This window comes from Zophobas morio, unplaced genomic scaffold, assembly GCF_036711695.1.
Source record: "Zophobas morio isolate AGI-343-1 ecotype UQ-CSIRO unplaced genomic scaffold, CSIRO_AGI_Zmor_V1 ptg000030l, whole genome shotgun sequence".
Taxonomy (NCBI): Eukaryota; Metazoa; Arthropoda; class Insecta; order Coleoptera; family Tenebrionidae; genus Zophobas; species Zophobas morio.
Window position 1 is genome coordinate 4,057,617 of NW_026972135.1, and position 15,742 is coordinate 4,073,358.

Sequence of the window (15,742 nt, forward strand, 5' to 3'; positions counted from 1 at the left end):
ATTCAGAATGTTTTTGTTTTAATTAATTTAGTGTCATAAAAATGTGCAAAAGTAAATTCCTACTCTGAAAAAATCAAACTATAAAAGGCGAGCGTAGCGAGCACGTTTACGTTGTTTCAATACAACAGACATTAGTATAATCACGAACAATCTTTAAAGTCACATTTTTAATAATAACAACAAAATTGTTCTTAATAATTTAGCTTCTCGGGACACCAACAATTTTATTTTAATTACACCTGAACGTGTGTAGAAAAAGTCTGAACGAAGTTGTTTGGGTTTTATTTTAATTATAAATTTGTGGAGATTAAAAAAACACCGGTAGAATACGAGCGCAGCGAGCACGTTCAGGTCTCCCCATCTTTAGTAGTCACAGTTATTTTTAAGATTCAGTTTTTTATAGACAGAAAATATGGCAATAATTTAGCTTCTCAGGGACAGCACTGAATTATTTTTTATAACACCTGCACGTGCTCGCTGCGCTCGCATTGTAACCGTGCTTTTTTTGTAATTTAGTTTCCCAAAAGTGATTAAGAAATAATCTCAGTTAAACTGTCCAAGTTGTAATAATAAATCTCTACACTTATTACTTAAAAAAAAAAAAAACAAAACTGTAAAGTATGTACGAGCGCAGCGAGCATGTTCAGGTTTCCCCGACTTTAATGTTCACAAAATTTTTAAAATTCACTTTTTTTAGATACTAAAGAATTATCACATTTAAATAACAACAAAATAATTCTTAATATTTTAGTTTCTCGGAGACATCGATAAGTAATTTTATCATCTACACCTGAATGTGCTCGCTGCGCTCGCATTTTAGGCTTTAATTTTATCAGCTTTATCAGTGTGCAGGAAACAATCTCAACGAGGTTGTTTGGGTTTGTTTTATTTTAATAAGTAAATTTCTAGACCATTTTAGACGAGTGGTTACTTGCATGTTTTCTCGACATTTCATGACCCCTAGAATATGAAAAAATAGGTCTCCGTAATAGGTCTAATCAAAATTGTACATAGTGTTTTAATAAATTTTATCCCATACGTGTAGTTTATGAATCCGTATTGAGTTTTTATGATGCGAGACATTCTTGAGGAAAAATCAAAATTGTATGACAACATTGCAAAACCCCCTCCCAAAAAATTGATGACGTCATCTCGAAATTTTTAAATAGGCAAAAGATTATTACTCCATACTTGTAGTTTATTAATGGATTCATAGTTTTTATAATTACTTATACAGGGTGATTTCAAAAAATGAAGCCAAGTTAATGAAATCAAAATCTGTTTATCACACTTTTCTGAAAATTTCATAACTTTAGACCAATTTTTTAAGAAAACCTGAACGTGTTCGCTGCGTTCGCATTCAAACTTTTTTTTTTGGAGATTCAAATACATTTTATACATAATATGTAATTCTTTATTTGTTTAGTAATCACAAGTCTAGAGGAAAAAAACATTTTTTTGTTCAAAATTTAGCTTTTCAGGGACAGCAGTGGAGTACATGCTCGCTGCGCTCGCCTTCTAAGCGTTCTTTGAAAGCATCTCACTCACCTAAGCTGTCTTGATTTTGTGGTAGTAACAAATCTCTAGACGGATTATTTTAAAAAACAAACGTTTAGAATGCGAGCGCAGCGAGCTGGTTCAGGTTCCTGGGGTTTCTCCGACTTTACTATACACATTTTCATTCAGACATTAAAAAATTTCATTAACAATAATTTAGCTTTCCAGGGACATCGACGAATAATTTTCAATAACTCCCATTCAGAATATTTTTGTTTTAATTAATTTAGTATCATAAAAATGTGCAAATGTAAATTACTCTGAAAAAATCAATGTATAAAAGGCGAGCGTAGCGAGCACGTTTAGGTTGTTTCAATCCAACAGACATTAGTATAATCACGAACAATCTTTAAAGTCACATTTTTAATAATAGGTAACAACAAAATTGTTCTTAATAATTTAGCTTGTCGAGACATCAACAAGTTTTTTTCAATTACACCTGAACGTGCTCGCTGCGCTCGCATTTTAAACCTTTCTGTTTCGACTTTATCATCATAGAACATTCAGTTTTTTATAGATAGTAAATTTTGACAATAATTTAGTTTCTCAGGGACAGCAGTGAATTATTTTTTATAACACCTGCACGTGCTCGCTGCGCTCGCATTCTAACCGTGTTTTTTTGCAATTTAGCTTCCCACAAGGGATTAAGAAAGAATTTCAGTTAAGCTGTCTAGGTTTTGTTGTAATATTAAACCTCTACACTTATAACTTAAAAAAAAACAACAAAATTGTAAAATGCGAGCGCAGCGAGCACGTTCAGGTTTCCCCGACTTTAATGTTCACAAAAATTCTCAAAATTCACTTTTTTAGATACTAAAGAATTGTCATATTTAAACAATAACAAAATCATTCTTAATATTTTAGTTTCCCATAGACACTGACAAATATTTTTTTAAACTACACCTGAAGGTGCTCGCTGCGCTCGCATTTTAGACTTCATTTTTTCAGCTTTATTCTCATAGAAGTAGGCAGGAAAGAGTTTCAACGAGGTTTTATTTTAATAAGAAATTGTTAGAGCATTCTAGACGAATGGTTATTTGCATATTTTCCCCCTAGAATATGAAAAAATTGGTCTCCCTAATAGGTCTAATCAAAATTGTACATAGTATATGTGTTTTAATAAATTTTTACAATATTGAAAAAATCAAAATTTTATTGAAATTTAACTTTGAAACTGCAAAAATCCCTCTCAAAAATTTATGACGTCATCTCGAAATTTTTAAATAAGCAAAATATTACTCCATACTTGTGGTTTATCAATGGATTCATAGTTTTCATAATTACTTATACAGGGCGATTTAAAAAAAAATAAATGAATGAGTCAATCAATTTTGTTAATCAAATCAAACTCGGCTTAGCACACTTTCATGAAAATGGTATCACTTTAGACCAATTTACACATTGTTTTGTTAAAAATTTGGCTTTTCAGGGGCATCTCACCAAAGCTGTCTTGATTTTGTGGTAGTAACAAATCTCTAAATGGATTATTTTAAAAAACAAACGTTTAGAATGCGAGCGCAGCGAGCTGGTTCAGGCTGCTGGGGTTTCTCCGACTTTAGTATACACAAACATTTTCATTTAGACCTTCTATTGTCATAGAAGTGTGCAGAAAAAGTCTGAACGAGGTTGTTTGGATTCTATTATAACAATAAATCTCTAGAGTAAAAAAAAACAGATCCAACTTTAACAATCATAATTATTTGTAAGATTCACTATTTTATAGAGAATAAACGACTTTTGTTTGTCAATAATTTAGCTTCTCAGGGAAAGCAATGAATTATTTTTAATAACACCTGCACGTGCTCGCTGCGCTCGCATTCTAAGCGTTTTTTTGCAGTAAACTAGGCTAAAGCCTCCCAAAAGTAATTGAGAAAGAATCTCATTTTAGCTGTCTTGGTTTTGTTATAATAATAAATTTATAGATTATTATTAAAAAAAAACAAAATTTTAAAATGCGAGCGCATCGATCGCATTCTGGGTCTCTCCGACTTTAGTTTTCACAAAGATTTTCAAGATTAACTTTTTTTAGATTCTAAAATATCCTCATATTGAAATAACATCAAAATCATTCTTAAAATTTTGGGATTCATCTTTTTTGGACAATAATATTTAATAATCCCGACTTCCTTTTGAAGCTATTGTTTTTCTGAAAAATCGACTCTATTGAATAATTTTTGATAAAACTTCGTCATTTGTGCTTTGACCATCCGTTAATAAATAAATTGTACAAATATCCAGTTTTTAAAATTTAAAAGTTGTACATTTGATATTATTGTTGACGTAGCTGAACGTCTGTTTTAAATACATTTGGTAAATAAAAAAAAATCGGTAATAACGACTTTTATACTATTGTTTATTTAAAAATAAACTCTGAATGTGTTTAATCCCAAATTCTTCTGCCAGTTGTCTCAAATATCCTACGCTTTGTAAATTCAGTTGTCTTTTTTAATTATGCAACTCTGACCAAAGTTTTGGTTGCAAATACGCTACTTTACATAATGGGAAGAATAAATTTAAATATCGTAAAAAAATTGCATGACAACAACAGATCAAAGCGCACTTTCTTGCCCCAGGTCGATTATTATTAAAATTAAACAATAAAAAAACACTACGAACTGTGTTGGACACTTCCTCTCGTATCATTTCACTCAATTAGAAAAACCCCTCACGTCACCCCGTCCGTCCTCGCCGATTCGCGACTCCATCACCCCATCCACCCACACCGCCCCACGGCCGCCCGCCGCCGACCCTCGGCCGCCTGCTCATGAATGAAAACAAGCCAACTCCATCGTCCGTCTCTCTCCCCCCTCATGTGTGTAGTACAGCGTGCGGAATTCGCGAAATTGCCGACGCATCCGCACTGGCCTTTTTTCCGACTACAATTCACACACGAAATGTACCTCTATTTACGATTTCAGCCAATCTAAATCCGCGATTTGCCTGAAATTTTTTCGGCGAGGGGAGGGGACCGCGTGGTGGGGGAAACGTCGGATTTTCGAATTCCGGACGGCTTCAGTCGCACTCGTGACTTCAGCAGGGAAGTACTCGGTGCCGCAACCCCATTTTCTGTTTTGTGTACTGATTTTTTGCTTTCCCGACTTTATTTTGTGCGTTTTTTTGTGTACTCCCTGTGCAGTGCCAGACGATTTTTTTCGCCTTTGTTCGGATTTTTTTTCAAGTGCTTGGTGTGAGTTTGTGCCCGGACATGTGATTGCGCCCCTGGATTAAGTCAAGGTATTTTTTTTCGCGAGCGAAAAGCGATAGTACACTGCTACGACAAAGTTAGGACGGCTAAAAATTCGCTAACGCGATTTTTAACTCGGCGCTGAAACTGAACCTAAACACGGATTTTTGCAAACGTATCGTTGCTCAACCGGACCTAGTTAAACCCGCTGACCTTTTTTTCAAACAGTCAGCGATTTTACTAAAACAAACAATTAAAGCGCGGAAGAATTACAAGAATTGGCACTTTGGCGATTTATTTTTTTTGCGAGTCCCCAAATCGGGTTTGTTTTGGTCTTCCTTATCACCGAGCTTTGCCACTTTTTGCCCAAAGTTTATCGTTTTATTGCTCCACCTACTGTGTCATTCTTGCTTCAGCACTTCTTGTTTATCGGATTTATTACGGTAGTGATTATTGTGTAATCGGAGCTTACATCGTATCACCGCTTCGTGTTAAAAGATTAGAGAATTCTACAAATGTTTGAGGTGGTTATCTATTTGCGTTGTTTTATTGTTAATTTAGACGCATAAAACCGATTTTCGTAGTTTTACGAAATTCATTTAGTGCCACGAGACGTCCGAAGTCGTCGAAAGCCCCACATTTTTTTATTAGCGTGCTTGGTGCAAACACCAATCAGATAAACGAGCCATTGAAATGAGCCAATGAAGCGAGTTAAGTCACTTTAATAACTAGTCTCGGGATCACGCAACAGTTAACATTTTTCTGGACACTGAATATTGTTAGTTTTGTCGCGACAAAACCCCCCAATAACACCGTTTTAAATTAATTTTACGGGTTTTATCGTGGGTGGTAGCAGAGCAGGTAATGATGGGTTAGTTCCAACGGAATTACAATCAGTCAACGGGTTTCACTATACTGGGTTTCATCTTCAGATCACGAATCAAATAATAAAATAAGGTTATGTTTTAATGGTTTATTTTAGTCTTGACCTTCCGGAACCTAATTCACCCTATCTAATCGCAGAAACTTGACCCGATTGCGTTTTAAGCTTTGCAACTATACACCGAAATTTGGTTATCGATAAAATACCTAGACGCTGTTTTGCCGCGACAAAACTAAACTCGCCATTTTTATGTGTGTACAGTCGGTTAATTTATGTTATTCTGTGTTGTTGTTTTAATAAACGCTGTCGAAGAACTTTGAGGCTGTTTAAGGATTCTTTGAATGCATGTGCAACGTTACATTTTGTTTTATTATCAAACGTGACATAATTCCTAGAATAATCTTTTCGAATACCGTTCAAGCTTAACATTTCTTTACGGATTATAGTGTAGTTCTTGCTCTAACGTCTTGTGCTAGTTTGTGTGTTTATCGGCTTTAAACTTTAAAAATTGAGTCAGAGAACTTTTCACAATTTTTGGTTTAAAAGCTGTCAACTCGTTTCGGTAGTATTTATTTGACCTTCAGGTCAAGGCTTTTTTTTCAAAAAATATTCAAAATTTTATGAAATGAAAAAAAATTCAAATTAATTAAAATTAGTTATATTGAAAAAATACGTACTCTGACAGGAAATTCAAATGGGCGGATCTGGGAAAATTTTGTGTACAGAGAAAACAATGTGATTCCAGACAAAGGAGATTTTATAATTTTGCAGTGACATGAAAATTCCGCTTTAGTGTTTTTCGGGTCAATAAAGGCCTAGATTTTTTTACCATACTGTATAATGAATAGTAGCCATTTTTTAAAAACAATAGGTTTGAATTTTTCAAGTCTATTGTATTCATTCATGTAAAATTAAACACAAATTGACGTTTTGCTGACTGGTTTCTTATAATTGGTTGTCCATCTTCAAAGCGCTGCAAGAGGCGGTAAAACAAATAAATAGTTAATTAAGTATAATTAAAAAAGTAGTAGTAATAAACTATTCAGAAAAGTTTGCTTCATTTTTTGAAAAAAACAAGCTTTTTCAAGAATTTATTAAGAAAATAATGAGTCATTTTTCCTATTGTCCTGTTAAATGTATCGAACAAACTATTTTATAAAGGCATTTTTTTCTCAAAAAAGTTAAATTAAATAAATTATTAAGTATGACCTAAAAAAATGGTATCTAGAAAATTTGGCTTTAATTTCGGAAAAATAAGCCCAAAATCCTTCAAAAATTCCTCAAGATTGTTAATAATATTTTTTTATAGACTATAGAAATTTATTTCACAGTAATGTTGAATTTTCAGATTTACAAAAAAAATATTTTGGGACTATTCGGGGTCTTTGAGACCTTTAAAATCTTAGAAGTCTTCATAATCTTAAACACTTTTCTCAAAAGTTTCGATTATCCAACAATATCATTAAGATCACGAGATGACTGAATCTAGAATATTTAGAACTACTATAATCATCTAGATTTTTGGAATCTTCTGAATCATCAGTATTTTCAGAAATTTTACATTTTCTTTAAAATTTATATAATCTCTAGAAGCTTTAGAACCACCAAAATATTTACAAGAATGTCTAAAATTTCTAGAATCTTTAGAATTTCAAACTACCATTTATAGGATCTAGAAATCTGTTTTATTTTTGGGAACTTGAAGGCATTTTTAATATTTCTAAGATCTTTAAGAAATTATTTTAGGATTTGTAAAATTTTTTTAGTCTTCAATATCTCCTCATGCTCTTCAGAAGCTTAAAATCTGTGAGGTATTTCCAGAATCTTAGGATTCTTAGGATATTCAAGATGTATGTGATCTTTTAGGTCTCTGGGGTTTTTGAGATCCTTTTAATATAATATAAGTATTCAAGATTCTTGATATTATTAACATGTAGAATCGCAATGAAATTTTCCATATAATTTTGATCTATTTAGGTAGTTTATAGACCACAGGTTCTTGTTAGGATCTTTAAGGAATTATTTTAGGATTTGTAACATTTTTTTGCGTCTTCACTATCTTCTCAGCTTTCCAGGAGCTTAAAATTTGTAATATATTTCCAGCATCTTAGGATCCTTACGATATTCAAGATGTCTATGATCTTTTGGGTCTTTGGGGTTTTTGGGATCCTCATAATTTAATGTATTCAGGATTCTTGATCTTGTTAATATCTGTGGAATCACTACGATGTTTTCAAGATAATTTTAAGATCTATTTAGGTAGTTTATAGGCTTAGGACCCTTGGATATTTAAGATTTTTATAACTTTTACAGTCCTTATAATCCTTCCAATTTCGTTCTTGCGGTCTATACAATTTTAAAACGTTTGTAAAAGTCTCATTTTTTGATACTATGTATTTATAAGATCCAGAAATCTGTTGTATATTTGGGAACTTGAAGGTATTCTCAATATTTCTATGATCTTCAAGAAATTATTTTAGGATTTGGAAATTTTTTTTAGTCTTCACTATCTCCTTATGCTCTTCAGAAGCTTAAAATCTGTGAGGTATTTCTAGGATCTTAGGATCCTTAGGATGTTTAAGATGTATGTGATTTTTTAGGTTTCTGGGGTTTTTGAGATTTTTTTAATATAATATAAATATTCAGGATTCTTGATATTGTTAACATATGTACAATCGCTCTAATAATAATTCAAGATAATTTTGATCTATTTAGGTAGTTTATAAGCCACAGGATCTTGGAATAGCTTAGAAAGTATTTTTAATATTTAGAGGATCTTGTTAGGATCTTGAAGGCATTATTTTAGGATTTGTAAATTTTTTTTGGGTCTTCACCGTTTTCTCATGTTTTCCAGGAGCTTAAAATTTGTGGGATATTTCCAGGATCTTAGGATCCTTACGATATTCAACATGTCTATGATCTTTTAGATCTTCGGGGTTTTTGGGATCCTTATAATTTAATGTATTCAGGATTCTTGATCTTGTTAATATGTGTAGAATCACTATGATGTTTTCAAGATAATTTTAAGATCTATTTCATTGGATATTTAGGATTTTTATAAATTTTACAGTCCTTGGAATCCATAGAATTTCGTTCTTGCGGCCTATACAATTTTAAAACGTTTGTAAAAGTCTTATTTTTTTATACTGTTATAGGATCCCGAAATCTGTTGTATTTTTGGGAACTTGAACGTATTTTTAATATTTCTAGGATAGGACTGATTTTGGCTAATGAGATCCCTGTAACAAAATAGAGGACGAGTGGGCGGGGCAAGTACTGCCAAAGTCAGTTGTATTTTAGCAGCTACTAGCCCCGCCTACTCACCCTCTCTTTTCTTAGAGGAATCTCATTTGCCAAAATCAGTCTTTTCCTAGCAGGTATTAGCCCCGCCCACCCACCCTCCATTTTTTTAGAAGGTATGTCATCTGCCAAAATCAGTTTTTCTTAGCAAACTACTAACCCCGCCCACCCACCCTTTCGTCTCTTAGAGGATGTGTCATCTGCCAAAATCAGTTTTATCTTAGCAGATACTAGCCCCGCCCACCCGCCCTCTCTTTTCTTAGAGTGTACGTCATTTGCCAAAATCGATCTGAGGTATTAACCCCGCCCATCCGCCCTCTGTTTTCTTAGAAAGATCTCATTTGCCAAAATCTGTTTTATCTTAGCCTAATAATAAAAGATACGGTGGGTGGGCGGGGCTAGAATCTGCTACGATAAGACTGATTTTGGCAGATGACATATCCTGTAAAAAAGAGAGGGTGGGTGGGCGGGGCTAATACCTCCTAAGATAAACTGATTTTGGCAAATGAGATATCCTGTAAGGAAAGGAAGGACGAGTGAGGAGATTAAAATTTGTGAGGTATTTACCAGGATCTTAGGATTTTTAGGATATTTAAGATGTTTGTGAATTTTTAGGTTTTTGGGGTTTTTGGAATCCTTGTAATTTAATATATTCACGATTCTTGATATTGTTAACATGTGTAGAATCGCTATATCTTTAATATCATTTTAAGTACGATCATTGGATATTTAGGATCTTTATAACTTCTACAGTCTTTAGAATCCTTAGAATTTCGTCCTTACAATTTTAAAACTTTTAAAGCCGTATTTTCAGAATATTCCTGATTTACGGTCTTTAATTTTTAAAGTCCTCTAGCTATTTTGAATATTCAAACTTTACAAAAAAATGTTTGGTATTTTTTGGAGGTTTTGAGATCTTTACAATTTTAGCCAATTTTCATCACGAGTTTGGTTTCTTTAAGATTGTTGGGATTACCAGGTTATTGAAACTTGAAATTCTTAAACTCTATTGGGGTAAAATTAATCACAAATTACTGTTTTGCCGACTGGTTTCGGTTAATTGGTTATCCGTCTTCAGGGAGCTACAATAGGCAATAAACCAATACATAAAAAAATTCAACAATTTGTAAACAAGTAGGAGTAGTTTATATAGGTTTTTTTTCCCAAAAGAGTTAAAATAATATAATTAATAATAATAAATAAAATCATTACCTAATAAATTGTAATATAAAAAATCGTAGAAATAACACAATAGAATTTCACATGGGTTCAGGCCCGGTCCAACCCAAGGCTGTTATAGTATTTAAACTATACCCAAATCGCGAAACCCGGCTGGGTGCATTAGTAACCATCTATTTTAACCTTAAGAGTTCTAAAAATAATCAGAAGAATGAAGTTGCTTGCATTAGTTCTCGAACAGTGTCTTCCGGAAAGAACACTTATTTTAAACGCCAACGAGGCCAAATTTGGTGAAACATCCCGTACTTGTTAAAAACGCATAAAATTATCTTTTTAACTAACACACCGTCTAAGAAAAAATATAACTGTGTTAATAATAATGATAATAATTATAGTCGTAGTTCGTGCTACGTCAGATGCATATCTCTGAGACAAATTTTATTTCGCTAATTGAGCCCCGATAAAACTAAACCCAACGATGTTACGAAATTCAAAGAGCCAATTCTCGTTTCGCAGGAAAATCTACTTTGTTCTCTCGGAACCAATTAATCGCCATGACTTCCACTTCTTCGTTTCACGTCGTGCAAAATAAACCAGGATTATTGTTAGTGAAATTGCGGAAGATCGTCGATAATATTCAGCAGCAGCCGCGGGTTGAGAACGAGTCCTTGCGGCACCCCGTACCAATTTTCGTGGCTTTATTTCAGCTGCGTTTGGATGAAAGCCAGATAATATATGCAGTGTGTTTTTTGACAAATCGGCCCTCGTGCACGCGCTCGGAAATTTTTCCGTGCGATAAACAACACCTATGCAGGGACGAATTAGCATAATTTTTCCCCTTCTTCAAGTAAACTGACGTTTTCAATTAATCTCGCCTATTATTGTCTAATTTAGGACTTTAATCGTCCAAGGATATCCACTTCGTTTGCAAAAAACCCGGCTTTAACGCAGTCGTTTCCCCGGAATCGGATTTTCGTCAATCGACACAGAAAAATGCGTCGACTTCCTCCCGACTAATATTTCATAAATTTTAATTAGATGCGATGGCCACAAATTAGTTTTCAAGTAGCGCGATTTTTATCGTTTTAAATTAACATTTATATGGACAAATTAAAATAGCTACCATAATATAATAACCCGCGTCGAGTAGTTCACTTTCTTTCTTCAAAACTAGGAAACTGATATTTTTTTATCTTTCTCCCACGTAAATCGGATGTCCTCAATCTTTTCCTTGATATTGCACCAATTGTGCGCCGGGCGGGGTTTCGGGGCTAGGGCCAGGGCCGGCCTGGCCCGAAACTCACTTAACTTCGGCCCAAATCGTCCGAAAAATTAGCGACTCCTACATTAAAAATTATTATTAATTAATAGTGATTGAAAAGCTGACCTTAACCTTTTCCTCGTTTCAACAGATGGCGATCAAAACACAACCCGTGTTGACAAATTACAACATTCATGCTTGCAATTTTATTTGAAATTTTTAATTAAGTTAATAAATCAAAGGAATGTAAAGAGAGAAAGACAAATAACGTGGAACTTCTGGTTTGTGGGTAAAGCTCAAGTTTGGCAACGCCGCGCGCATTTGACATTTTAATGACCCAATTCGCGTATTTGACAAATAGTGGTACGCAAACAAGGAACCGTAACCGGAATTTTCGCTGGTGCCAATTGTTTTGGCAACATTGTGGCGGTTCTCGGGAATACGGGGTGCGCTGAAAAAAGCGCGACCGCTTGGTTATAGATTGGAACTTATTTTGCTCGAAACACCCGGTATATGGCACGAAATTAAATTGCACTGGAGCTTTCGTGCATATAGAATCCACCTCTTGAGTAAACTGAGCTGTTTATTAGCGGCCAATAAAACTAGAATATTCAAAGTCGGGAGAAAAAACGCTAAATGAATACAATAACATCAATAAAAAACTTAATCGAAAAATTATACACTACGACGAGTATTCACATTTTAACACTTTTTTTTTCGTCCTCTCGGCGATTTTTATTGACTTGACGTTTTAATTTGGAAGAAGAGCTTGCATTTTCACTTTTGGACAGGTCTTTGTGGAGTCTTTAGGCTTATTGGGTCGTGCTAGTTTGGAGTTATTAAATTAACCCGAATCGGTTTTTTAAAGCCGGCTTAATTTTGATTCTGTTTTGGTCGTCGTCATCAGGCTTAGAAATTATCAATTTTATGTATTAATAATTACTACCAAATATTAAACGGGAACTGAAACACTTTCTATTTCGTCATACGTTCGTTCGTATAATATATATAATTATCAGTAAACAACATAATTCTTATAATTAGTTAATATTATTTAAATAAATATATGATGTCACTGCCTCTAGAAATGTAACGAATCTTTACACTCGAAAGTTTAAATATTGTGGTTATAACGTAACGAAATGTAAGGAAATGATTGAGAGAAAAAAATGTCTAAAATCGCCGAAGGTTCAATATTTTTTTTTAACTTTGTTTTGTTTATTTCGGTTAATGTTTCAATTTTTCCTTTGCTGTCGTTGTCCTTAAACTTCTTAAAATCAGTTTTGTTTAAATTAATGAGACGTGCACTTTTTGGAACTTCATCACGGATTTATAAATAAATATTGGAATAGATTTTGGTTCGAAAACAAGGTATTTTATATTATTTATTTAAAAATTTTATGATTTTTATTGTGGTTATAATTTTTGTGTTATATTTTTCTGTATTTTTCATACATATTTTAATTTGATATATTTTTTTTGCACCAAGTTTGCTTCTACCTTTTTTGTTTTTATTTATTTTATGATTTTTATTGTACTGTGTTATAATGAGATCAGAAACAGTCAAGTTCGAGAAAAATTTTCATTTGGATATTTTACAAAATTTCTTTTATTAGTTATTTTGTATCACGCTTTTGTTGAGCATTCACACTTTATAGTATTTTTTAATCTTTTTCTTTTTTTTAAACTGGTTTTTAAGTCAAGTCATGCTTTGTTTTTATTAATTTTATATTATTTTTGTCTGTATAATTTTGTACAGTTTTTCTCGTCTTCTTTTTTTAATCTATTTTCTTTGGTCTTGTTTTGCTCTCTTAGCATTTTAGATGTCATTTCATGATTGTCAACTATTTTCGTCTCTCTTTACGTTTTGAGTTTTACAATTTTGCTGTATTTAATTTTGCTTCATATTATTTATACAAAAAAATTGTACAAAATGTGGAAAATTTATTGAGGATTTTTAGTTTAAGTAATATTTTTTGATTTCCTTTTATTATTGATTTAGGATTGAGTTTTTTCATTTTATATCATTTCTATTAATATTTTCTTTGTTTTCTTTTTTGTCTTGTATTTTTCTGATTTCTTATTCATATTTTAATGTCATGTTTATTTTTGTGCACCGAGTTTATTTTTTTTAGTTACCACTTCCTGGAATTGTTTTTATTTGATTTATGATTTTCTTATTTTAAACTGCTTGGATTTCGTTTATTTAATTTTCATTGTCTAGATTTCATATCAGACATTCATATTTTTGTTTTTTCGTTTCCTTTATTTTTTCACTGGTTCTTTTGATGTTATGTTTTTTCTTTTATTCAATTTTTTTAATTTTCAGTCTTTGATTTTTCTATTCCTCGATTTGCCAATTTTTAAATTTTTCTATTATCCGATTTTCGGATTTCTCTAATTTTCAATATTTCGATTTTATAATATATATTTTGGTTTTTTCGGTTTTTCCTTTCCTCAATTTTTCAAATTCTTCCTTTTTATTTTTGATTTGCCCGATTTTTTAATTTTCATTTTCTCGATTTTATATCACAATTTCTTATTTTTTCATTTCTTTTATTTTTTCAGTGTTATTTTGGATTTTATAATTTTTCGTTTATCAATTTTTCAAATTTTCAATATTTGGTTTTTCCATTCGTCGATTTTTCAGTTCTTCCTTTTTTTCTTTTTTTGTTTGATTCCCAATTATCCGATTTTCCGATTTCTCTAATTTTCGATATTTGATTTTATAATATATATTTTGGTTTTTTCGGTTTTTCGTTTCCTCAATTTTTCAAATTATTCCTTTTTATTTTTGATTTTCCCAATTTTTTTATTTTCATTTTCTCGATTTTATATCACAATTTCTTGTTTTTTCATTTCGTTTATTTTTTCAATGTTGTTTTGGATTTTATAATTTTTCATTTGGTTTATCAACTTTTCAAATTTTCAATGTTTGATTTTTCCATTCCTCGATTTTCCAATTCTTCCTTTCTTTCAATTTTTTGATTTCCAATTAGCCGATTTTCGAATTTCTCTAATTTTCAATATTTCGATTTTATAATATATATTTTGTTTTTTTCGGTTTTTCCGTTGCTTAATTTTTTTCAAATTCTTTCTTTTTATTTTTGATTTTCCCAATTTTTTAATTTTCATTGTCTCGATTTTATCTCACAATTTCTTGTTTTTTCATTTAGTTTATTTTTTCAATGTTATTTTGGATTTTATAATTTTTCGTTTATCAATTTTTCAAATTTTCAATATTTGATTTTTCCATTCCTCGATTTTCCAATTCTTTTTTTTCAATTTTTAGATTTCCAATTACCCGATTTTCCGATTTCTCTAATTTTTAATATTTCGATTTTATAATATAGGTATATTTTGTTTTTTTTCGGTTTTTGGTTCCTCAATTTTTCAAATTGTTCCTTTTTATTTTTGATTTTCCCGATTTTTTAATTTTCATTTTCTCGATTTTATTACAATTTCTTGTTTTTTCATTTCTTTTATTTTTTCAATGTGATTTTGGATTTTATAATTTTTCGTTTATCAATTTTTCAAAATTTCAATATTTGATTTATCCTTTGCCCGATTTTCCAATTCTTAATTTTTTTCAGTTTTTGATTTCCAATTAGCCGATTTTTCGATTTCTCTAATTTTCAATATTTCGATTTTATAATAGATATATATTTTGGGTTTTTCGGTTTTTGGTTTCCTCAATTTTTCAAATTCTTCCTTTTATTTTTGATTTTCCCAATTTTTTTATTTTCATTTTCTCGATTTTATATCACAATTTCTTGTTTTTTCATGTCGTTAAGTTTTTCAGTGTTATTTTGGATTTTGTAATTTTCTTTTATTAATTTTTCAAATTTTCAATATTTGATTTTTCCATTCCTCGATTTTCCAATTCTTCCTTTTTTTCAATTTTTTGATTTCCAATTATCCGATTTTCCGATTTTCCGATTTCTCTAATTTTCAATATTTCGATTTTATGATATACCCATATTTTGTTTTTTTCGGTTTTTCCTTTCCTCAAATTGTTCCTTTTTATTTTTGATATTCCAAATTTTTAAATTTTCATTTTCTCGTTTTCATATCACAATTTCTTGTTTTTTCATTTCGTTTATTTTTTCAATGTTATTTTGAATTTTATAATTTTTCCTTTATCAATTTTTCAAATTTTCAATATTTGATTTTTCCATTTCTCAATTTTCCAATTCTTCCTTTTTTTTTCAATTTTTTCATTTCCAATTATCCGATTTTCCGATTTCTTTATTTTTCAATATTTCCATTTTGCAATATATATTTCATTTTTTCTGTTTTTCGTTCAATCAATTTCCCAACTTTGTCCTTTTTAATTTCGATTTTCCCGGTTTTTTAATTTTCGTTTTCTCGATTTTTA

The 15,742-nt window shown here is 31.3% G+C and overlaps 1 protein-coding gene across 2 annotated transcripts in view; it reads left to right on the top strand.

Moving 5' to 3' along the window:
• The first annotated feature begins 4,586 nt into the window (after positions 1–4,586).
• The window catches only part of LOC135138005 (zinc finger protein castor homolog 1-like), a 149,602-nt gene continuing 138,446 nt past the window's right edge, over positions 4,587–15,742 (top strand). For both annotated transcript variants that reach the window (XM_064067817.1, XM_064067818.1), the window contains exon 1: positions 4,587–4,791. The gene's annotated coding sequence lies outside the window, so the exon portion shown is untranslated. The remainder of the gene's footprint in view (positions 4,792–15,742) is intronic.